General features: G+C 36.3%; 1 long non-coding RNA gene across 1 annotated transcript; it reads left to right on the forward strand.

The window, feature by feature from the left end:
- LOC147834899 (uncharacterized) lies at positions 1–27,190 on the forward strand. Its single transcript, XR_015502947.1, has 6 exons — positions 1–136; positions 7,107–7,212; positions 15,462–15,510; positions 22,586–22,740; positions 22,857–22,897; positions 26,364–27,190. It is a non-coding gene; the product is annotated as an uncharacterized LOC147834899 (long non-coding RNA).
- Positions 27,191–27,304: the final 114 nt, after the last annotated feature.

The following is a 27,304-nucleotide window of genomic DNA, read 5'->3' on the forward strand; positions in this document are numbered from 1 at the left end:
CAGGAGGTGAAATGTGGTCACCGTTACAAATCCAGTGAAAGCGAAACTATGGAAAAGGGCCCGTATTTACACCCACCCATAATCGTCCACTTCACCGTCCAAACCACAGGCTTTTGACTGATGGATGGAAAGATGGGTGAATAATTGAATATATTATTCACCTAAGCAGTATTTTATTCAGCGTGAGCAGCATTTGGGGTCTGTATAGTTGGCGCTGGCCTTCCCTCCTTGGGTTTTTCACTGCTTTGGGCACACGCAAAGTACTCTTGGCATAAACACAAGTCAAGATACCACACTGTAAATGCCTGAGCCTGTTTACTCGGTGCCGTAAACGCTTAGAGGCCAATTAAATGTCCCACTCCCTAATCTCCAGTGGGAAATGAAAATGTCTGTGGTCTATTGGGTCACTGACCTGTCAGTCTTTGAGATTGACAGGTAGAGCTTACAGTGAAACAGGAAGGTAATTATGGGGCGGTCAGTCTGATTAATGAACTTTGACCACTCAGGTCAGTGTAAATGACATATTTGAGAAATATTAACCCTTGCAGATGCCATTAAAAAGGTTTTCAAGTAATTAGATAGTTTTGGCTAAGTTTAGCAAAGGCATCTGTAATTCTGTAAGGCACAATATGCACGAACTGCAATGCATTATCCAAATACCTCTAAAATAATACAGTTGATGTCTATGAAATGATATTATTTTTTTCTTTTTTAGATATTTCCCAAATGATCTTTAACAGAGCAAGGACTTTTTTACAGTATGTCTGATGATATTTTTTCTTCTGGAGAAAGACTGATTTGTTTTATTTTAGCTAGAATAAAAGTAGTTTTTAATTTTTTATAAATATTCTAAGGTCAATATTACTAGCCCCATTGAAGCATTTTTTTTGATTGTCTACAGAACAAACCACTGTTACACAATGACTTGCTTAATTACTCTAACTTGCCTATTTAATCTAGTTAAGCCTTTAAATGTCACTTTAAGCTAAATCCCATGACACTATGTGGTTGGAACACGTGTAACTGACTCAAACAAGCAATTCAGATAGCAAACAAACTGAAATTGTACTAATATTTCACTACATCTGGACCTATTTTGCCTTTTTTTGCTGCAGTCATCAATTATATTGCCAAATAGTCCATTAAAGTAACCCAAACCCAGGTTTGGCATTGTTAGACATAAAACTCACCTCTCGCCTACCACAAATAAATATATTTATTTCTTTAACTGGAAAACCATGTAAAGACACTGGAACTGGAATGATATGCTAAGACTTCTAAAAGAATTCTATAGAATATGGAAAAAAATGTTTTCTAGAATTATCTGTTATCTTAGACCCAATGCATGGCTGAGAATTTATGTTATTAAGGGTGCTTTCACACCTGCCTTATTTAGTTCGATTGAATCGCACAAGAGTTTGTTTTCTCTTTTGGTGCGGTTCGTTTGGGCAGATGAGAATGCGGCAATCGTACTCTAGTGCGCATCAAAATCGGACCAAATAAGCGTACCGAGACCTGCTTGAAGATTTTTTTTTTACATAGCTACTGTAGTACACAAGTCTTCCTTTCGTTGATTTTGCTACATCAAGTCCATTGGTGGTTCATGCCTTACACTTTCAGAAATAAAGAAACAGGAGCTGTTGCTGGGGACGTACCTTTTCAAAAAGTACACACTTGTACCTTAAGGGTCCCTATTAATACCTCAAGGGTACATATTAGTACCTAAAAAAAAATACAATTGTTCATCTTTTGATTTTTTTTTTTTAGCTACTAATATAGACTTCTGAGGTACCAATGTGGACACTTTAATGATTTAGTTCTCTTTGACTCATTGGATGGATACGATACTTCATTCGCAGATCGGTTGTGTGATATTCCAGTTTTGCAAATAATTGTAATTCACATCTTTGGATGGAAACATATTAACTGTAGTACACAAGTCTGCCTTTCCTTGATTTTACAAGTCCACTGGTGGTTCTTCTTGCTTTAAACTTTCAAAAATAAAGGTATAAGAGCTGCCACTGGGGTGGTACCTTTTCAAAAAGTACACACTTGTACCTAAAGAGTCCATGTTGACCAAAGGGTACATATTGGTACCTAAAAAGTACAGGTTTACCTTTGGAATTTTTTGGTACTACTAGATACCTTTGAGATACCAATATGGACTCTTTAAGTACAAATGTGTCTCTTTACAAAAGGTATGACAGGATGGTTTCGTTCTTTTTGACTCATTGAAACAATTTTTGACTCATTGACTCTTTTTGACTCATTGAAACAATGCTTTATTTGCAGCTCTATTGTGCAATATTCCAGTTTTGCGCATAATTTGAATTCACATATTTGGATGGAAACAAGGATAGTGTATTATACGCAAGTCTTCCTTTCGTTGATTTTGCTAGAACAAGTCCATTGGTGGTTCTTGCCATACACTTGTTTGGGTGGTACCTTTTCAAAAGGTACACACATGTACCTAAAGGGTCCCTATTAATACCTTGAGAATACATATTGGTTACTAAAAAGTACAACTGTTTACCTTTTGGTTTTTTTTAGGTACTAATATACATTTTTTGGTACCAATGTGAACTCTGTAAATACAAATATGTCCCCTTTGAAAAGGCATGAAGTGATGATTTCAACCCAGGCTCATTCTGGAAACGTAGCCCTCGGATGCTTCTGGAGACCGCAAAATAAGTCCCACTTGGTACGTATTTGTACAGTTTTTGTGAATCCACGAGAGGCTGCTGTGCGCGCTTTTTCACATCTCGAACGCCTCTCGGGAGCGTGCGCCGTTCGCGCCCACGCTGTTCTCGCGCGAAAAGCCGCCGGAGGCCACTGTCGAGCTACTGTCCGTCCGACTGACTGACTCACTGAATGACTGACTGGGTGGCCGGCCAATCGGGTGACCCAGCCACCTTCCTCCTACTTCCCTAAACCCAAGTGACAATTTACAAAAGCCGTCCAGAAAAAGGCAAAAGCCCTCGTCCGATTTTGACCGAGTTTTCGGATTTCGCCGCATTCTCACCCCGTCACAAGCTTGTTCACTTTTATTTATTGGATTCTGTTTTTCATCTTACCTGATTTCTGGAACCGCTCTTCCCCGGACTCTTCCCTCTGCTTCGCCGATGTAACACCGCAAGCTAAGCGGACAAACTGGTTGTGGCGGGATAGCCCTCCACACGGAGGTGAGCCGTCTGCCGGCGAGTGTGAAGAAGGAGCAGCGTCACACCGCCCTGTATCGTTCGCTCGAATAAAACGTAATGCGGCCATATATAGCTCCGGCCTCATAAATCGCGGTCTCCAGAAACGTAAGCGGGGCTATGTTTTCAGAATGAGCCTGGATTGGATGATTTTGTTCTCTTGGACTCAATAGATGAATATGATACTTCATTCACACATCTATTATGCAATATTCCAGTTTTGTGCATATATTTAATTTGGATATTTGCATGGAAACTTAGCTACTGTATAGTAAACAAGTCTGCCTTTCCTTGATTTTGCTACAACAAGTCCATTGGTGGTTCTTCTTGCCATATGATAAATTTCCCTTCCAGGTCCATTTGTCATAAACCGACCTCATCCACCCTGTCTCCCTTCATTTTCTGCCCTCTCAACAACTGCAAAGAGCGCTGAATGCCCATGAGCTGATTAATAAAGCAGAGGGCTGATGGGAAATGGACCGCAAGCGTACTCAAACAGCAATAAAACAAGTCAGGATTCACGAATCTGCATTAAGAAGGCCCTGTGCTGTTGGCTCCCCCTCCTCCCTCCTTTCACCCTGATTTATAAAACAGGACTGGCTGTAATTGACTCCCCCTCGGATCCTAATATAAAGTTATAATCGGACTCGGGCCTGCGAGCCAGGTCTCCGCCACACGTTTAAAAGCAAACAGAGCAAACTGCATCGGCCATGAATGATGTCTCTGTGAATGCTGGCTAAATTAAGAGGCAAAGGGTTGATTTAGGCCATCTCACTCCTACCTCTCTATCTTTTTTCTCGCTTTCGCTGTTTTTCACGGTTGCATCCGTCAGCTCTCATACTTTATCAGATGCATAAATGGCATTAAATGTAAAAGTGCATACAGCACACCAACACAAAAACCATTATGCTCATTGAAATGGTGAAAGATAAACTGATTAGACCCTGACAGTAAAAAGATCTGTGAAAGTATGTTAGTATCGTGAGTGCATGCTGAGACTGATGGCATCCTTCAAAGCCAAAGTTAGCCGGCTCATTAACTTAACAGCTTCACTTCAGCTTTCAGAGTAGTTTATCTAGCAGATTTCATAATACTGATGGTGTTGTGCCAACACCGCCTTCAGTGAATGCATTACAATTCCAAAGGGTATTTTGGTGATATAGTTTTTACTCAAAGTGCAATGATAATAAAGATTGCAATAAGTTATATTAAATAATACTTTCTTTTAAGACTACCACTATCAATTTCTGAAGTATTTAAAGGTGTCATGAACTGAAATTTATTTAGATGGTAGTATCAGTATCCAGGTAGTAAGCATATCTATTATCTATAGATATATAATTGAGATGCTATTATTGTCGATCTCAGTTGTAAGAATTACAAATAATATCTTGATTTTTAGTTGATAATTTGGAAAAATGTCAGAAGGTATTTCTCTGATGAATCATCTGTTGAACTGCAGCTCAAACATCACAAATACTGCTGAAGACCTATTGGAACCCACATGGACCCAAGATTCTCATGGAAATCTGTCAAGTTTGGTGAAGGAATAATCATGGTTTGGGTTTACATTCAGTATGGGGACATATGAGAGATCTGCAGAGTGGATGGCAACATCAACAGCCTGAGGTATCTGTCACGTTTGCGTGATCAAAACAATATCAAAACGGGAACAAAAGATTGCGGATTCAAGTGCAGATTTTAATACATTAAAGTGCAAAAACAGTTAACAAAAATCCAAAAATATCAAAGTGCAAAGTAACAAATAAGCAACAAAACAAGAAACTAAGACAGATAAACATGAACTAGACTAAAGCAAGATACGAGGCAGGATCAGGAACAACAACTAGGAAAAACAGACTTACTGGTTACAAGAAAGACAAACGACGCAATGACAAACTGTGGTTGAATGACTGAATATATAGTCCTGGTAATCACGGAGAATGGAGACAGCTGTGGTTGTAATCAATGTAAATGACAGACCGGGTGTGTGCACGAAAGAATGTCTGGAAATGTAGTCTTTATGGGCGCTGTAGTTTCACTCAGTGTCCATTGAACTACAGCGCCCTCAGGTGGTCACTGACAGATGTGACAGTATCAAGACATTTGTGCTGCCCATTACATTACAAACCACAGGAGAGGGCAAATTCTTCAGCAGGATAAAACTCCTTCTCATACTTCAGCCTCCACATCAAAGTTCCTGAAAGCAAGAAAGGTCAAGATGCCAGGATTGGCCAGCCCAGTCACCGGAATGAACATTATTGAGCATGTCTGGGGTAAGATGGAGGAGGAGGCGTTAAAGATGAATCCAAAGAATCTTGAAGAACTCTACTTTGCCATTCCAGATGACTTCATTAACAAGTTATTTGAGTCATTGCAGAGATGTATGGATGCAGTCCTCCAAGCTCATGGGAGTCATACACAATATTCATTCTTTCTCCACTGCAGCATGACTTTATATTATATACTGTACATTATTACTGTCTTACTGTCCTAATTAAATTATTCAAAATCAAGGCATGATCATATTTTATTTTGGTATAATAAAGGTAATAGAGGCCTTTGCCTTTCATTTAATCCACTTCTGATACTAAATGATCAACAAGAAGTCAAGTTATTATTCGTTGTTCCTAAAACTAGGACTAGTCACAAGACTTTTGTCAAGTAGTGAACTTGAAAAAGCCATTTTTGATTTATACTATCATCTAATGTTACTTTAATTACTATTTGCTGAACATTAATTAGATTACGTTCCATTGGTAATGTATTTATTAACATGAACAAATAATGTATTTGAGTATTTCAGTATTTACACATCTTTGTTAAAATCAATTTATGAAAACTGTAGTTTATTATTAGGTACGTATTATAAAGAAAATTTAATATGCACCATTCACAAACTTTTAAATTGTAGCGAATAGTTAGCGAAGATGAGACGTCCCAATTCAAATTAATTTGCAAAAGCGATATTAAATCAACCCAGGCTCATTTTGATTCTGTACCCCTACATACATTTCTGGAGAGTGCCAAATATGTCCCAGGAGGTATGTTTTTTGCAGTTTTTGTGAATTCACCAGAGGCTGCTGTGTACGCTTTTTCAGGTCTCAAATTAATCTTGCGAGTTCCATTCATGCCTGCTCTTCTTGTGTAAATCCACCAGAGGCTGCTGTTGACTTACTGACTGACTGATCGATTGACCCACCCTTCTCCTTCCCTATATCCAACCAATAGTGTTTTCAAGAGTTCACACTAAGCTGATAATTGATTATAAAGCTTGTATGGCATGCTGTCCTGGGAGGGAGCCCTGAGCCCAGGTAGATCTCGAGAACTCCCCTGCTGTAGTAGCTAATGAAGAGAGTTGAGAGATAACTACTTACTAGGAGCATCTCTATGGTGCCGATTTGGATTAGTCAATTAAATTAAGTTGCATGTTTTTGGACGGTGGGGGGAACACGGGGGAAACCCATGTTGAGCGTGTAAACTCCGCACAGAAACGTCGGCTGGCTTGGTAAGGACTAGAATCAGTGACGTTCTTGCTGTGAGGCAACAATGCTAATCACTGGGCTACCCATCTAGGAAAGGAGGAGGAGTAGGGGTGGAAGGGGGGATTCTTCAAAATGAAGATGGCTGTTCTTTGGAACTTAGGGTATTTTTAGTGGCTTACGAATCGTCTGATTGGTGAATCATAAATTGAATAATGCAGGACCAGCCGCAAACAATCATAAGCAGGTGATCCTCTCGAAATTAGTTTATAAATAAACTTTACTTTCAAAAGCAATCCAGGAACAGAAAACCCACCTAATTTTTACTACATTTTCAGATTTTACCACATTCTCACCCTGTATTGTTTATTTTATTTTTTGGCTTTCATTTTTGTCTTACCCGTTTTCTGGAACTGTTCTTCACCAGACTTGAACCCTGTTGTCGCAGTCAACTCTTCTCGTCTCAAGTCCGCCAACATACATAGTGAGCTACAGGACAAACTGGTAACAGCGGGAAAGCCGTCCACATGGAGGTAAGCGCGAAAAGAAATGGTATCATACCTCCCTTATCATTAATTTTAAAGATGAAATGCTGGCTACATAATTTGCGATCTCCAGAAATGTATATAGGGGCACGTTTTCAGAATGAGCCTATGTTACATTAAATGCATAACGTATCTTTAAATTTTCTAATGTTTAAAGGACTTTTATGAAAATAAAATGTAAAAATATGGACAAAGTAAGTTCTGTGGCCATTCAGTGTAGTTATTTGAGCCAAAAAAACATAATAAATTTAGCAATCATTGCAAAAATCTTATCTGATGTTCCTCTGTATTTTATGAAGGATAGTATGCATCTGTGAAAATGCGTGACAAAAGTGCAGATCCAGCCAACAAAACAAAAAAAAATCACACCCAGGCACTTTCTGTTCTTTACTTTTGGCAGAACACTTCAAAACAAATGAGTTTGCAGCAGAATAAAACACCATGACTAACAAGAAAGCACCATCTGAGTCAGGTTTTTAAGGAAAAAATATCAAAATGGCAACAATGGAAAGAATTTTGCATCTCAGTCAAAAGATACTAAATTACACACTGAATACATCTGACTCGAGTAAATCACAGCGTTAAACTGGGGAGAACTACATGTGGCAATAAAGAAACATTCAGCAAATCAAATGGACTGAGTTTGGCTTGCAAAGGTCATGCCAGTACTCTAAACATTATATGCCTCGAATCCTGAGGATATTGAAGGAAAAAAGTTGAATCTGAAAATTTGCGCTCATTTGGCCCAGAGGAGCATCTAGTGTCGAGTTGATATGTGTTTTACAATTCACAGGGCATTTGATAGGTATGTGTCTTTGAACGGCTCCCAAAACGCGGTGATCCACACATTGCTGGACTCTGGCTTGGCAGCGAAAGCTTTTATTTTCATAACCAAGGTTGTAATTCATTCGATACTTAAAAATACTGCCATATTACAGCAGAAGGGGGAGGGGGGCAATGTCAATAAAAATAAAAAAGTGATTTGTATTATGTCAGATACAACTTGAAGCTTCATCTGTGATTGCTGTGATTAAATGAATGGGTAACAATTCTTACTTCTCACTTCATAATTACATTTAATTAACCCTAAACTTAACACACATTCTAACCATAATCATAGACTGTGAACAATTTTTTATAAATTACACAGTATTTAACTGTAATATGAACTGTATTTTACTGTAGGACTGTTTTGCAGTGTGTTGCTGTATTTTAAAGTTGCATTGTGAAAATCACTGTACATATTTACAGTAAATACATACAATACTGTGCATGCATACAGCAGATAAATGCTGCTGTAAATGTAAGTACACTATTTTTGCGGTATTTAATTTACAGTAAATTACTGGGGAACTGCTGCCGGTAAGTTACTATAGATTCTGTAGAAAATTGTTGTGTATAGTAAGTATATGTACTTAATGTGATTCTGTAAATAAATAAATAGTTATACTTTAACTAGGACAACATAAACTAACGAATTAAAAAAACTGTTAATACAAACTACTGTAAATGTATAGACAGCAAGGTAAATGGTGCTATAAATGTAAATACATTTGTAAATCGCTGTGTATAGTAAGTACATGTAATTAATTAATATAACTCAGTAGTTAAAGAAATGGTTACAATGTAACTAGACAGTAATTAGGTCAGCTTAAATTAATGAATAAACAAAACAGTTAATATACCATACTGGAAATGCATATGCAGCAAGGTAAATGGTTCTGTAATTTTAAGTACAGGATTTTTGCTGTAATTTTTGCTGTAATTAATTCTACAGGAAATTGTTGTGCATAGTAAGTACATGAAACTAAAAAATATAACTCAGTAGTTAAATAAATAGTTAGACTGTAGCTAAGTCAACTTAAAATAATTAATAAATAAAACAGTTAATATACAATACTGTACATGCATATACGGCAATGTAAATACAGTAGTTTTTGCTGTAACTGATTTACAGTAAGCTACTGTAGATTTTACAGGAAATTGTCGTTTATAGTAAGTATATGTAATTAATTAATTAATAGTAAAATAGACTGTAACTATGCTGCAACTAGGTCAGCTATAATAAATAAAACAGGTGATATACACTACTGTAAATGCATATACAGCAAGCTAAATTGTGCTGTAAATGTAAATACAGTATTATTTCTGTAATTAATTTACCGTAAGTTACTTTAAAAATCCTCAAGTAAAAATGACGTCGACTGAAACTTTCTGACGTAGACCATGCCCACCAAAAGGGTACCATTTTGGCAGTGGAAACGCAAGCTTGATAAAGGCGACCCGTACCACAGGCCATAAGTTACTCTGGATTCTACAGGAAATTGTGTATGTGAGTACATGAAATTAATTCATATGACTCAGTAGTTCTATTAATAATTACACTGTAACTATGTCAATTTAAACTAATGAATAAATAAAACAGCTAATATACAATACTGTGAATACATATACAGCAAGGTGAATGTTGTAAATGTAAATACATTTTTGCTGTAGATTTACAGTAAGTTACTGTAGATTCTACACAAAATTGTTGTGTATAGAAAGTACATGTAATTAATTAATATAACTCAGTAAATAAATAGATACACTGTGACTAGACTTTAACTAGTTCAACTTAAAACAATTAATAAATAAAACAATTAATATACAATACTGTTAATATACAATACTGTAAATGCATATACATCAAGCTAAATTGTGCTGTAAATGTAAATACAGTATTTTTGCTGTAATTGATTTACAGTAAGATACTGTAGATTCTACAGGAAATTGTTGTATATAGTAAGTACATGAAATTAATAAATATAACTCAGTAGTGAAATAAATAGTTACACTGTAACTAGGTCAACTTCAAACAAATAACTGTATTTAGTGCCTTTTTTCATACAGTGAAAGCAGTTGTTATGATTTACCAGTTGAGTTCAGCAATGCAAGAAGAACAAACCCACATACCGTAGTTGATTTTGATAAGGTGCATGAGCGTTAAAAGATAACCAATTTTTGTTACAGCAGTCAGTTCGCGACCCATGAAGCCTCCGTCACCAGCGTGGCAGCAGGCATACCAGAACATGAATCTCTGCTTACGTAAACAGACGTAAAAATCCTGAGAAAAGAAGAGGAGAGAAAAAGCATGTCGAAAAGTGCAAACCAAACCCTTACCAGCATTTAAAGCAGTTCACTGTGAAGAAGCCTCGAATGGATCGCAAACACCTGCCTTAGCTTGGGACATATTTCTGAACACGGTTTCTCACAAGTTAATGTTGATCCCTTATCAGCTAAATGAACATACCTCACATTTGATTAAGCATTAGATAAACACAATAATGCTTACTCTGTGTAACTGCTAATTATTTACATTTAGTACGAGTATAAAGTATATATATGATAAAGAGTTATTATTTTCTTAAGTTAATAAGGTTTCGACTTTATTTCTTTTTTACATTTTTAATGTTTTAAGTTAGTGGTTCCCAAAGTGGGGGTCGCGGGACAATGATAGGGGCTCGCTTGGTGATTCTCAAAAATTCAAATACATTTATTAAACTATTAGAAATACCATATTTTATCCATAACCCAAAGAAGATAAAAATAGTAGTTAATAGTTACATTAAGAAGAAATAACATGCAAATAAAAAACCATCAGCCTTTCAATTTTATTCATAAGATCGTGTTTATGTTGGATTAACAACACAGCAATAGCATCAGCTTCAGCAGATTGATTTTGTAGCATCAGGTTAAACTTTCTGACAACTTTATGGCAATCAAATACATTAAAAATGAATACAGCCCACAACTAAACAATGAGGATGATCTCTGAGTGGTGGTCTCCAAAATTAAACCAATGAAAGACTTTTGCTGAAAACATTGTGCCCACCAGTCTCATTAGGTGAGGTTATTAAATTCAATTAAATTAAACAAATTAATGAATGACTTTGTAAATTATAGCCTACACTATAACAAAAAAAAAAATTGGTAATTTTACGTTTTATTTCTGGCAGCTGGAGTGCTGAAAAAACGTAAAATAACGGTTGTTAAATTACAGAAATATACCCTAAAATAACAGATATTAAGGGGTCACGAAACACCAAAACACATTTTTTGAGCTGTTGACAGTCGTATATGTGTCCCATGCTGCTAAAGATACTATTAGGGCACACATATTTCACTGAAAAGTGAAAATTGGTTGTTTTTGCGTTATTTCAAGAAAATTTGTACTTCCGGTTTGAAACGAATTTTTGAAGCTGCGTCACGGCCATGAGATCTTAGCGTGTATTTCAGCTCGTAGACTGGACGTTTGTACCTGGGAGTGCTTTATCACGTCTCTGAGTGTGCTGCATTAATGCATGGGTAAGACTTGGTTCAAACCAATCAGAGCGCTCTATTGTGCAACTTCATTAATGTTACAGTGTTCAGGCGGCAGAGAGACGCCACGTTGTGTTGGCAACACAAGCACGCAGTGTATGCTTTTATAATTTGCTGCAGTTAAGTTTTGTTTTCATTTTTCTACTATGAAAGCACAGCTGGACTCACGTGTGGATTAAAGTGCACGCAACACTCGACAACAAAACTTGTCTAAGGAACATTGTTACCCGAGAGCTTTTTTCATCTTGAAATGGTGAGATCCGGATTTGCTGCTTGTCTTCTCTTAATAAAGACGCGGCTCCAGTTGGTGTTGATTGTCCTGTCTCTACAGATTTGGTAAGTGAGCGACCAGTGCTCTTGTTTATTCAGATGGCAAACTTAGTTCGTATCGAACTAACTATTACACCGAGTGTAAACATGTTAGCTCCACAATCAAACTTACCGTCATGTAGGATTTTCGCTGCATTCTGTGACAGGAATAACACACGCGGCTTTCTGACGCTACCTGCCAAATGCATCCAAGTTACAGAAAAATTCAGAGTTTTTTTTTTCTCTCATTCGCCGTGCGGTATCAAACATTGCATGAAAAATACACGCTTAGAGCAGTTCCTCGATCAAATATCTCGTTTGTCACGAGGGGCATGAATGAATTCCCTGAATGAAAGAGCCACTTTGCTAAACTGCAGAGTTGAATTTAAAACATCAAAAGTCGACAGAGCAGAGATCAACATCCCATAATGCAATTCACAACTGTAAATGTAATGTACATGTAAAATACCAAATACAGAAACTTAATCAACAGAAATTTGACAGTGTACAAGCATAGTTCCTTACCCCATTTCATACTAATGTAATGCAGCGTATGTCTCTCACAGAAATATTCTAATGTGTGACCTTTTAATGCGTGAAAAAAAACTCATTGCCCTGGAGTGCACCTCTCGGTTTAGGCCACGTCCACTGTGCACTTTTCTGCCAGCGGCATCCGATGCTGTGGCCAAACGCACCCCTGAGCCACACGCTGGAGAATATGTAAGCGTCTGCTTCAATTAGTGCTGTTTGGTTTTAACACTGCTCCCGGCGTCTGCAAACCCACCACCCCCCAGGAGACCCAGCCGTGAGATTTTCAGTGTCAATAAACCTTTACAGCACACTGGGAGAGAAGCTGCCCCTAATGGACATCTGATGTACTGCAGGTGATTAGAACTTCGGAAGTTTTTTTTAGCATTTGTAAACTCTGATTTTCGGATTTTGGCACCAGTGCTATTGGAGAATCACTTTTGGTTCCCATTAGAATTTTACAATGCCTAAAAATCCTAAAAGAAACCCATAATTTGGTAACGCTTTATTTTGATGGCTTCCTATACACGTTTGTTGAAAACAAGTTACATTGCAACTACATGCCAAACAGTTTCTATTAAAGATTTAGTTTTTTAATAGAGATCGCATTTTGGATCCTTGATCTTCCTTCCAACAACTTTTAACCTTGCAAAGTTTGAAAGAAAGTGAGTTTTATTCATATTTTAATAGTAAAAGTGATATGTTGTCTGAGTTGGTGTAAATAAAGGACTTTAAAAAGGATTTACAGAGTATACAGATGCAGAAAGAATCACTTTTGGTTTCTATTAGACTTTTTTAATGAACATCTTCTAAAAAATCCTTCATTTGGTATCATTTTATTTTGATGGCCCCCTTTTACACATTTAGTTGCATTCAAGTTACATTGCAACTACATTTTAACCATGTTGTTTTCTTTCCATTTATTGTACTTCTCTATACTTCTGATGGAGAGAAATTCTTCCCACTCGATGCACCATTGGTAGATTAACAACCAGGGCTTGACATTAACTTTTTTGATCACCAGCCACTGTGGCTAGTAGGTTTCCATCGTTATTAGCCACTCGCCATTTACACTAGCCACAATTTTGTTGTTGGGAAAATATATTTTATATGCATAAATTTGACTTTAATGGGTTGTGGCATGCTAAAATTAATTAATTTAACTGTTTTATATTTGAGCTTACTCAGTGAGCATGAGCAAATGGGTTATGCTTTCATTAAAAAGTGTTGCAATGTGATTAGTTTTCCTTCACAGAACTTTTCAGAGCTCAACACATTAAGGATTTACCTTTTTTTTTTCCTCTGACCACACCAAACTAATTATTTCCTTACCACGAATTTTAAATAATGTGTGAAAACAAGCAAAATACTGCAGTATGCATACATTTAGTATTCAACAAACCAGCTGACATTTAAAACATATATTCTCACGCATATAAAACTATGCACAGTGTTCTATTCTGGCTCAAGATCCCAGATCACCAGTTACCTATGCATACAACAACATGTTAAAGCAATATTATTGTAAAGGATGATTATTAAACTATATTAACAAAAATAACAACATGCAAAAGAAATCGGGAAAAAAAACAAACATTCTGTGCGCGATAATGTTAGGTCAGTTAATAATCTGTTCAAAGAACGGTTAAAGCGAAAGCGGCAACAACTGCAGCTGCTTGCAAAGAATCTCGACCCCTTGAAGGACTGTGGGTGCAATAGCATCGCACTAGTTCCGTTTCCAGGCATGGTTGCCTCCAGTGAGGAAACGGCACAGGAGCTTTTAAACATTCGCACGCATCAAATCATCTGTGCGCGTGACACTAAAGCCCTTGTTAGTGAGTAAGGAAAGCCTGTCTCACCGTGCGCATGATCCTCTCATTCGTTATTCACCTGCTTTCTTTTGCAACCGCGAAAAGCTGTTTTGGTCAGTCGTGCTGCTTCTCGATTCTAAGATCACATTTGTACGCATTTAGACAAACGGTTTTAAACTAACAGTATAATCTAGTGACGACGAGCCAGCTCTGCCAATTTAAAAATGAGTTTCAGCCAGCCAAAGTGGCTAGTGTGAGTGTCTGTTTAACCCGCCACAACCCAAATCTACCTACATTTGGCGGGTGTTAATGTAAAGCCCTGTTAACAACATCTACACTGTTAGATATTTTACTGGATTTTTGCGGTAACTTACTGGCAAGAAAGGATGTATATTTACAAATGAAATGAAGTTGACCAGACAAAACATGAAATACTTTCCTCATATTGTCTACAATGAAAAAACAATTCAAAATAAATTTGAAAATCACTGCTTTCCTTTTTATTTGTGTTTTCATACCGTCCCAATTTTTTTTTTCTGGTTTGTGATTGTATGTGTTTTTAAAATACAGATTTCTAGCTGATATGTATCTCCTTTATCACAAGTAGTGTATTAACAGCTTCCACCAGCAGGGGCAAGCTAAAGTTAAACACTCTGTCTGGGAACGGGACAATCCCTCTGGAGTTCACCCGGAATGAATTTCCTTGCTGTTGTACAAATCTGGCATGCTGCTGCAACAAAGCAAACTATCCAGTCGAATGCTGAGCGTGACTTGCATATTATGCACATCTGGAGACCTGTGGTGTGGTGGCACTTAATGATTGGACGTCATTGAGTCAGATGCCAGTTCTGACCACAGTGCGGTTATTCATTCTTGTGAATTACACCTGTATCCCCAGCAGCCTGTCGCTTTTTTTTTGTTTGTTTGCACAGCTGGTATATGGTAAAACAGTCCAGGGTAAAAAGTGTCTTCAATTGTTCCTAAAGCACGTGAACCTATGACCCAATGAAAATTTTAGATGGTGGCATAGTGGTTGTAGGTTCGTATTCAGTCTGATATTGTTCTCACACCATTTTCTAGTCTGGGTTCTACTAGGTATAGGACGATAATCGCTTTTAAGGTTTACCGTGGATTAGAAAAGTCAAGGTTTTAAGATTGCTAAAATTTTTGTTATAGCGTTCCTATTGTATATATGTACGCTTTTGAAGTGCTGTTTAGGTTTTTTAGGGCAACAGTATCTCCAGCAGAAGAGGTCCCTCCATATCAAAGGCTTCTGGTAAGGCCACAATTCAGGAAACATCTGAAAAACAAATCACCTATAAGCCTACATATAATATAGGCCTAAACAGTTTACTTTATATCCATTTTAATTATTTAGACTGACATGTTTAATGTTCCTAAATATATAAATTGTTTCTTAAAATAAAATACACTCACTGGCCACTTTATTAGGTACACCTTACTGGTACCAAATTTGATCCCCTTTTGGCTTTTGAACTGCCGGAGAGAAAATGCTGTTTTCATCTAAAAATGCTCTGCGTCCACATTAATGCTTCCTAAAAAGTTGGTCATCTGAACTGAAACAAAAACAGAAAATAGTTAAATCCCTATATTGTGCGAGCGTTAAGACATTTATTTACATTTATACACTTACCGGCCTTTACTTTTACTTTACTTTTACCTTACTAGAACCAGGTTTGACCTCCTTTTAACTTTAGAACTGCCTTAATCCTTTGTGGCATAGATTCAACAAGGTACTGGAAATATTTCTCAGAGATTTTGCTCCATATTGACTTGATAGCATCACGCAGTTGCTGCAGATTTGTCGGCTGCACATCCATGATGCGAATCTGCCGTTCCACCACATCCCAGAGGTGCTCTATTGGATTGAGTCTGGTGACTGTGGAGGCCATTTGAGTACAGTGAACTCATTGTCAAGCTCAAGACACCAGTCTGAGATTAAATATTTTTCATTTTCAAAATTAGACAATAGAAAATTGGAAAAATGTTGCCTGGTCTGATGAGTCGCGAAGTCTGCTGCAATATTCGGATGGTAGGGTCAAAATTTGGCGTCAACAACATGAAAACATGGATCCATCCTGCTTTGTATCTACGGTTCAGGCTGGTGGTGGTGGTGTAATGGTGTGGGGGATATTTTCTTGGCACACTTTGGGTCCATTAGTACCAATTGAGCATTGTGTCAATGCAACAGCCTACCTGAGTAAAGTTGCTGACCGTGTGTCACATTTGAAGGTGTGTGCGCACTTCTGGTATTGTCTGTGTTGTCACATGCTTATGTTTTGCATGCTTCACGTGCGTTTGTTGTGGCGTGTCAGTGTTGTTGTGGTCACGTTATTTATTGTTATGCCGATCAGCTATTCTAATCAGCCGCCCAGCTGTGGCTAGTTACCACGGCAATATCTTTGTTACATTGTCAGTTTGTTAGTGTTGTTCATGTTACTCTGCATCTTGTCAGGAATCTCTGTGCTCTGTCTCTGAATTTCTGGACTGTTTGCCTGGTTATCGGCTGACTTGTGGACTCTTTCGGCTCATGTTTTTGCCACGTTTTGTGAACTTTTTCTCTGTTTTTGTACTCTTTTTGCTCTAATATTTTTGACCACCAGTCACATAATAAATACACTTGCATCTTGGATATATCTCAGTATTATTATTTATGTGACTGACAACATGTCCATCCCTTTATGACCGCAGTGTACCCATCTTCAGCAAGATAACGCACCATGCACGAATCATCTCAGACTGGTTTCTTGAACATGACATTGATTTCACTGTACTTAAATGGCTTCAACACTCACCAGATCTCAATCCAAGAGAGCACCTTTGTGATGTGGTAGAACGGAAGATTCGCATCATGGATGTGCAGCCAACAAATTTGCAGCAACTGCAAGATGCTATCATGTTAATATGGAGCAAAATCTCTGAGGAATTTTCCAGTACCTTGTTGAATCTATGCCTTAAAGGATTAAGGCAGTTCTGAGGGCAAAAGGGGGTCCAACCTGGTACTAGTAAGGTGTACCTAATAAAGTGGCCAATGAGTGTATATAGGCATCAACAACAACAAACTACAGTAAGTTCTGGTAATGGAGTGAGGACACAACCTGATCAGAGTGTAAAAAACATATGAAAAGTGTGCAGCAAATACAAAACACATTAAAATGAGTCAAACTTTCCATGTTTCTCAAAAAATTCCAAATCCTGAGTCCTCATTTTACACAAGTGAACTTGGTTTGTGTGGGCTGTATGGATGGTTATTTATTTGAGTAATTTTGGCTTTAGTGGCTCCTCTCTAGCACATAGAAGAGTGTTAACAACCAGTCAAGAGTCTGATCCCTCTAATATCCCAACAGCGCTGAGGTCAGAGGATGCTGTGAAGGCACGCAAAACTGCTGCTCCTTGCGGACATTCAAAAATGCTACTGCTGTTTATCACATTCTTGCTACATATCAAGTAGTAACATAACACTTTATTCCACGCATTGGCAAATTGAAAATCCGCAAGCGGCCCCAGACTGAAAATTAGGGGGGTCATTGTCCAAATCACACTTGAAGAGAAAAGAGCAAAATGGTTTGTTTTACAAAGTATATAGTTGAGCGATTTCAAGTAAAAACTGAATACATACCCAGCAGGCACACAACCTCATAAGATGTTAACATTAGGTTAGATTTAGGTTGTGATTTTACTAAAATTCTGTGTATGTTATTTTGATGTCCAATAATGATGTCAAATGACGTTCATATTTGGTTGCTTTTAGGTTGCGTTGGAAAGTGACCAAAATAACATTGAGCCAACATCTTCAACCAACGTTATATTGACGTCAAATACTGACATTTATTAGTCAGAAATGGCAACCAAAATCCAACATCTAATACACGTCATATTGGTAACGTCCACACAACATCAAGCTGTAACATCATTAGACGTTGATATTAGGTTGTTTTTAGGTTGTGTTGGTGACCAAAATCCAACACTGAGTCAACATCTTATGCCAACGTCATATTAAAGTCAAATACTGACATTTATTCATCAGGTAAACCAAATTCCAACCTCTGATAGACGTCATATTGGTAACGTTCACCCAATGTCAAGCTGTAACATCATTAGATGTTAATATTTGGTTGTTTTTAGGTTGCGTTGGAAAGTGACCAAAATAACATCAAGCCAACATCTTCAACCAACGTTATATTGACGTCAAATACTGACATTTATTAGTCAGAAATGGCAACCAAAATCCAACGTCTAATACACGTCATATTGGTAACGTCCACACAACATCAAGCTCCAACATCATCAGACGTTAATATTTGGTTGTTTTTTAGGTTGCGTTGGTAAGTGACCAAAATCTAATGTTGAGCCAACATCTTAAACCAACGTTATATTGACGTCAAATACTGACATTTATTCATCAGGTATGACAACCAAAATCCAATGTCTGATAGATGTCATATTGGTAACGCCCACACAATGTTACCAATCATTAAATGTTGATATTTGAATGATTTTGGGTTGCGTTGGTAAGTGACCAAAATCCAACATCAAACCAGCATCTTTAACCAACATCATATTGACGTCAAATACTGACATTTATGAGTCAGATATGGCAATCATAATCCAATGTCTTATAGACATCATAGTGGTAACGTCCACACAACGTCAAGCTGTAAAATCATTAGACGTTAATATTTGGTTGTTTTTAGGTTGCGTTGGAAAGTGACCAAAATCCAATGTCGAGCCAACATCTTAAACAAACATCCTATTGACGTCAAATACTGACATTTATTCCTCACGTATCGCAACCAAAATCAAATGTCTGATAGACGTCATATTGGTAACGTCCACACAACGTCAAGCTGTAACATCATTAGATGCTGAAATTTGGTTGCTTTTAGGTTGCGTTGAAAGTGACCAAAATACCATCGAGCCAACATCTTAAACAAACGTTATATTGACGTCAAATACTGACATTTATTCATCAGATATGGAAACCAAAATCCAACGTCTGAAAGACGTCATATTGGTAACGTCCACACAACATCAAGCTGCAACATCATCAGGTGTTAAAATTTGGGGGGTTTTAGGTTGCATTGGAAAGCAACCAAAATGCAACGTTGGACACTGACGTTGGTCTGACGTTAAGTTCTGACGTCAAATTGATTTTCATTTCCACCCAAAATGCAATGTCCCACAGCGTTGGGGTACAACATTGATCTAATGTCGTGTTGACATTCTCTGCTTGCTGGGTAAACTCACATAGAAAGTATACAGATGAGGTAAAAATTATTTGCCCTCCTGTTTTCAAATATTTAGCAAATGGTGTTTAAGAGAGCAAGGAAATTTTAACAGTATTTCCTGTAATATTTTTTCTTCTGGTGAAAGTCTTATTTGTTTTATTTCGGCTAGAATAAAAGCAGTTTCTATATTTTGCAAGACCATTTTAATATCAAAATTATTAGCCTTAAACAATCATTTTTTTTCGATTGTCTTCAGAACAAACCGTCGTTATACAATGATTTGCCTAATTACCCTAACTTTAACCTAATGAACCTAATTAAGCCTTTAAACTGCAGTACTGTTAAATACAAGCCTACACACACACACACACACGCACACACAAAAATAAAACTTAGAGATGTTTTTTTTCTAGTTTTTTCATGGCAAGGTTGACATTTGCATGGAACTGCTCAATTTCCTTTCTCTCTCTCTCACACAAAGTATTCAAGCCTCAGTGTTTCAGACCTGCGTTAAAAGGTATTATTGATTCGATCTCAGCTAAACTGGTGTCCGCGCTCCCTAAACATAAATATCGCATGTTGGCCGGGACACTTGCACCGCTCGGCGCTCCTAAGTACCATCTGGCTGCTGCCAAAACAAACAGTAGTAATGAGTACTAGGTCGTGGTTGAGAGGCCGGTCTAAAAAGTCGGGGACTTGCCAGCGTGCGCACACTGAGGGGCTGTCATAAGCCAAATTAAAAGACTGACTGTTTCGGCCCCCTGAAGATGCTGTGAGTCGATGTGGGGGGACGGAGGAGGGGCGACGTGTTCAACAAGCACATCTTGTATTTGAGAATCGGCTCTGGGGAGTGAAACCGAGGAAATAACAAGTGAGGATTTATTGCCAGATGGTTTGTTTACGTTAAGAGGACGGGCAGTTCGCGCCGGCCAGGGCGGTATTTGCATAATACATATAAAATGAGATCCATCTTTGCCACACGCATACCTGTGAAACCGTACATACGAAAAGACAGTATCGCTGGATAGGAGAGTCTGCTAGACGAACAGCAAGCAAATACTGAATATTACATCTGGTAAACATTGCAAAGCTGCAGGGTGGCTCAGTGGTTAGCACTGTCGTCTCACAGCAAGAAGGTCACTGCTTCGAGTCCCAGCTGGGTCAGTTGCCATTTCCGTGTGGTGTTTGCATGTTCTCCCAGGGTTGACAGAAAGTAGGGATAAGAGTCAGGGAAGTAGGACTTCATTAATTCGCGGCCTTGTCGAGTGTAAGATGAACAGATAATTCTGTAAAACATTTTTTTTCTATTTTATAGAATTGTCAAAATTAATATTCATGTAAAAGATCTAAAAGTATCACTCCAGTTTTGTTTTTACATTGTTTTCGGGTTAGATTTTAGGATTAATTTCTGTTATTTATTTAGACTAATAATTTTATAACACCAATAACAACAGTAATAATAATAATAATAATAATAATAATAAATATTATTATCATTATTATTATTATATTATTGTTATTATTATTATATTATTATTATTACTACTATATTGTTATTATTATTATTATATTATTATTGTTGTTGTCGTTATTGTATTATTATTATTATTATTACTATTATTATTCATTCATTTTCTTGTCGGCTTAGTCTCTTTATTTATCCGGGGTCGCCACAGCGGAATGAACCGCCAACTTATCCAGCAAGTTTTTACGCAGCGTATGCCCTTCCAGCCGCAACCCATCTCTGGGAAACATCCACACACACACTCATACACTACGGACAATTTAGCCTACCCAATTCACCTGTACCGCATGTCTTTGGACTGTGGGGGAAACCGGAGCACCTGGAGGAAACCCACGCGAAGGCAGGGAGAACATGCAAACTCCACACAGAAACACCAACTGAGCCGAAGTTCGAACCAGCGACCCAGCGACCTTCTTGCTGTGAGGCGACAGCACTACCTACTTCGCCACTGCCTCGCTATTATTATTATTTAATTCATAATGAATATAATATTTTTTATAATTTTTAAATTATTTAAAAAACAAACTTTTTTTAGAATGTATATGTTTAATGGTCCTTTTTTATATTAACTAGACATGTACTCAGACAAAAATCTTGTTCATCTAGATTCTTTGGATTCATCTTCAATGCCTCCTTCTTCATCTTACTCCAGACATGCTCAATAATTGAATTTTACTGTGACTCAATGTTTTTAGTGTGATACTTTTGCAGTTTAATGTGGTTGGTATATACTATTTATACTGTATATACAATAAAGCAATGCACTAAGTGTCTTTTGTTATTATTCCTGTTATTATATGCAACCTGAATTATATGCAAAACCTTAGCAACATCATGACAATCACTCAAATCACCCTATATGTACACTACCTGACAAAATCTTGTCATCGATCCCAATTGAAGAGCAACAAATAATAACTTATACTTCAGCCTCCACATCAAAGTTCCTGAACGCAAAGAAGGTCAAGGTGCTTCAGGATTGGCCAGCCCAGTCACCAGTTATGAACATTATTGAGCATGTCTGGGGTAAGATGAAAGAGGAAGCTTTAAAGATGAATCCAAAGACTCTTGATGAGCTCTGGGAGTCCTGCAAGAACGCTTTCTTTGCCATTCCAGATGACTTTATTAATAAGTGATTTGAGTCATTGCAGAGATGTATGGATGTAGTCCTCCAAGCTCATAGGAGTCATAAAGAATATTAATTCTCTCTCCAATGCAGCATGACTTTATATTCTATACTAGACATTAATTCTGTTAAGTGACAAGGCTTTTGTCTGAGTAAGATCAGACCTTACTGTCCTAATTAAATCATTAAAAATCAAGGCATGATCTTATTTTAGTTTGGTAAAATAAGTGTAATCTAGAGGCCTTTGCCTTTCATATAAGCCACTAATACCAAATGATCAACTAGAAGTCAAGTTATTATTTGCTGTTCCTTAAACTTGGATAGGCGACAAGACTTTTGTAGCATTAGCATCATTTATTTAAAACAATCTACTTTCAACACTGCCTTTCTTCATATCATAATGTCATAAAACATATAAACATGACTTTAAATAATTTAACCAAACCCTCAGTGTCTTTTCAGGCTCCAGAAGAAGTCCTCATTGAGTCCAGTGAAGGAGAAAGAGCTGATTGACTGTGATTCGTGCTTGTTTAACATCAGGTCGTGAAGCAGATCTGTCTCAGGCATGTCAAACTTGATCCCTCCAAGAAGACTGAAGGAAAACAGGTTTCTGGTTTTGCTTATTAAAACACTCTAATGAACATTTAACTGCTGTTTGCTTGTTGTGAACCTGAACATGGTCTAGTAACAATGCTTCTCTTGTTCTGTCCTGCAATGGTTAGAAAATCCCCCGATGTCTCACTCTCTGTGCGTCCACATGCAGGTCAGAAAAGTTCTGATGAAGTCTTGACTTGAGCTGGATCCAAAAATCTTTTAAACTGTTTTAATGGGGTTTGTGGCATTTATTGCATGCCTCTACAACATCTTTAATGGTCATCCTCAAAAAACAATAAAAATAATATTAAATAATTTACAAAAATAAAAAACAAAAAATAATAGATTAAATTAAATTTTAAAAATAGCTTTTTTATGAAATAGTTAAACTTCTGATCATGTATTTTCTTCGTTTTATTTATATTATACTAAATAAATCATTAACATTTATTTTAACATTTAAAATATTTTTTTTTCTTTTTCACAAGGTATGCATTGAAACATGGGCCTTTAAAACAACCAAATTAATTAATTAATTAATTTATTTATTTATTATTTATTTATATAAATTGTTTTATTATATATTATCTGTTTATTTTTCTTTATTTTTGTTTTGCATTTTATGCAACCTTAAAAAACAACCAAATTTATTTAATTATTTATTTATTTATTTATTTATTTATTTTTACATTTATTTAATTTAAACATGGGCCTTTGAAAAGAACCAACTTTATTTATTAATTTTAATTGTTTGTTTATTTATGTATCTATTTATTTATTTTCTTTATTTTCTTTTACATTTAATGCACTATTTAAACCTTATTTATTTAAATAATTAAATTGTTTGTTTGTTTATTTATTTATGTTTCTTTATTTATTTATTTTATTTATTTATCTTTTTACATTTGTGCATCATTTTGAGAACAACAAAATTTGTTTATTTATTCTAATTGTTTGTTTAATTATTTATCTATTTATTTATTTTCTTTATTTTCTTTTATATTTTATGCAGCCTTTAAAAACAAACAAATTTTATTTATTTCCTTTATTTGTTTATTTATTTATTTTAATTGTTTGTTTACTTATTTATCTATTTGTTTCCATTTTTCTTATTTAATAATTTATTATTACTAAACTATTATTATATTAAACCTTAATGCTATTATATTAAAAATAAATATTAATAATTTCAATTAAAACAAAAATGAAAAATGTGTTTATTTTTTAATTATTTTACTAGGTTTCATTAAACTGTGCATTCAGACTAAATTAGCAAATGTTTCCTTTAATAATACATATAAAAAAATAATAGCATATGTCAATAAGCATGTCAAGTTTTGTATGCACACCTAAAGCAAACAAAAAAGTTTATTAGTAAACTATTAGAAAATATTTTCATTAAAAATACTTGGCACATGTCCATAAGCAGGTCAGAAAAGTCAGGTTCTGATGAAGTCACTTGCGGTGAACTCAAAAACGCCTCATTCTTTAAAATGTGGTTTGTGGCGTTTATTGCATGCGATTACAACACCCTGTATGCACATCCACAAAAAATGCTGCCACCCCATGGCAAACCCGCAAACGGGTGCGCTCATTTCCCCTCCATCCTTCAACAATGCCTCTGTTTTTGCTGGACGGAGCTCTGGTCAGACGCAGGTGTGATAAAAACAAGCCTCAGTTTGCCATTGAGTTTGGGCATCGCTCATTCTAGAGGTTATTTTTAGTGCTGAAAAGTTCAATGTGGTGCTACATTTCTTTGGCAGCTCGGGCAGGTTTTGGAGCCAATGCTGCTGTGACTATAAGCTCTTATGTGTAAGGCGACAGCAATATGTTTAAATGTTTATTAAAGGCTGTTTCCTTTACCTCTTTATTTTTAACTTGACTTGCTCATCTGTATTCAAATTGTTGACAGCTGTGGTGAATGTTTCAGCCTCTCTGTATAAGGGCTTCTTTTCTGTTGTGTATTGACTATACTGTAGATCAGTGGTTCTCAAACTGTGGTACGTGTACCACTAGTGGTACGCAGGCTTCCTTCTAGTGGTACACAGAGTAATCCAATATCAATGTCATATGTACATGCAACATATATTTCAAAATTGATCAAAAATGGTTCATATATGAATATGATGATATATAACCTATATTGATGAGGTCCAAGCAACATTTCCAGGTTTTTATTTATTCATTTTTTTACATATAAGCACAGTACAGTGTTAATGTTCAAACTATTTATAATGTTTAAAGTGGCTGATAATAATAAAAATTCTTAATAATAGTAGTTAATCTGTCACGATTTTAAACTGCAGAGTTGTAGATGCCTTACTGGGCCTACTACGCTACTGTATTTCAATACTGGTCATTATGGTGGTACTTGGAGGGACAATTTTTTTTCTGAGATGGTACTTGGTGAAAAAAGTTTGAGAACCACTGCTGTAGATAAATGTTTAAAGTGTAGACACACATATTTAATCATTGTTATAATACTGAAGACAGATTTGTCCAGCAAAGTCACCAAAACTATGCTTTATATGAAATTATTTTAACAAAAACATATATACAATAAATAAATGAAGTAAATATAATACATAAACTTTTATATATATATATATATATATATATATATATATATATATATATATATATATATATATATATATATATATATATATATTTTTTTTTTTTTTTTTTTTTTTACATGTTCTCTTCTCTGTTAGTCCGTATTGGGATACCTTTTAAACACTGTTGAAGGAATTCATTTTTATGCACACTAAATGTTGATTAGTGTTTTTTTTTTACACTGTATGGTCCAAACAAATAGTATTTACCTAAACATTTAAAAAAGAAAAGTAATATTAAAAATGTAAATATAAATTTTAACAACACACACACACACAGATACACACACACACACACACACATACATGTATGTGTGTGTATATATATATATATATATATATATATAGTTGACGTCAAAATTTGAAATTGAAAATCTTTTTAAAATATTTTACAAATAATGTTTAGCAGAGCAAGAAAATTTTTACAGGATGTCTGATAATATTTTATCTTCTGGAGAAAGTCGTATTTGTCTTATATCCGCTAGAATAAAAGCCGTTTTAAATTTTTTAAACACCATTTTAAGAAAATAATCATTAGCCCTTTTAAGCTATATATTTTTTCTAATTGTCTACAGAACAAACCAGCATTATACAATGTGTGTGCGTGCGTGTGTGTGTGTGTGTGTGTGTGTGTGTGTGTGTGTGTGTGTGTGTGGATAGACTCTTGGGTTGTTTTAATTTGTCATTTTAATTTGAATAATCAAATTAATTCCAACATTAGGTTTGTTTATATTTGACTAAGTTTTGGGTTACAAGTAGATGGATGGATGGATGGATGGTTGGATGGATGGATGGATGGATGGATGGATGGACAGAGTTACTATTGTGTAGATTACTTCATAGATAGATAGATAGATAGATAGATAGATAGATAGATAGATAGATAGATAGATAGATAGATAGATAGATAGATAGATAGATAGATAGATAGATAGATAGATAGATAGATAGATAGATAGATAGATAGATAGATAGATAGATGGATCATTACAGTTTCCCATTTTACCTATTTATTTGCAGTTTCCACTGCCCTCCTGACTCATTCCCACTCTGGATTACTTCCCATCATGCATCTGTCTGACATACAGATCTGCGAGTGAAAGGACACCTTGATAACAGACAAATGACTGTGAATTACTGCTCCAGTCAATGGGCTGTGCTGCTCGGGATGAACATGCAGTGGGCAAAGCTCCTCTTACGCATCTGACAACAATCTGGCGCCCCGAGCTCACGGCTCCTCCCGACCCACCGCATTCAGTTTGTTCAGGCTGCTTTCTGTGGCAGTGCCCACGGGAACTCCCTCACCCATGCCAGCTTTTCCCCTGGAGCAGAAGGTCGGGTTCAGACCGAGTGGAAAATCTGTCGGAGGGGGTCTGTTGAGTTTAGGATCAGTTGTTCTTCCTTGGGTATTATTGCAGAGCTGCTCTCCTGTGTTGGGGAAGGAATCCAGGAAAACACATCGGAATGTGCCATGATAAATTTCATGTGGCACAGAAAAGTGCCAAAGGGCATAAACTTGAGGACAGCTATATGAGCTTCAGTGAGGGGTCGTGGAAGTGCACAATCATATGTGGACAGCAAACTTGAAGTAAACCCATTACTGACACACAGGGCCTTGAACAATGAATTGTTTGCTCATTAATATTCGTATCAAGTTTCCTGTTTCATTTATAATTGATTTAATATACAGTTGAAGTCGAAATTGTTAGCTCTCCTTTTTCTAATATTTTCCGAATTATGTTTAACAGAGCACAGCAATTTTTCTCAGTATTTCGTATAATATGTTTTCTTCTGGAGAAAGTCTTATTTGTTTTATTTCCGATAGAATAAAAGCAGTTTTTCATCGCTTTACTCACAGCAAGATGGTCACTGGTTCGAGTCCTGGCTGGGAAAGTTGCCATTTCTGTGTGGAGTTTGCATGTTCTCTCGCGTTGGCGAGGGTTTCCTCCGGGTGCTCCGGT

The sequence above is a fragment of the Danio rerio genome, chromosome 11 (genome assembly GCF_052040795.2).
Source record: "Danio rerio strain M-AB ecotype USA chromosome 11, GRCz13ab, whole genome shotgun sequence".
Classification (NCBI taxonomy): domain Eukaryota; kingdom Metazoa; phylum Chordata; class Actinopteri; order Cypriniformes; family Danionidae; genus Danio; species Danio rerio.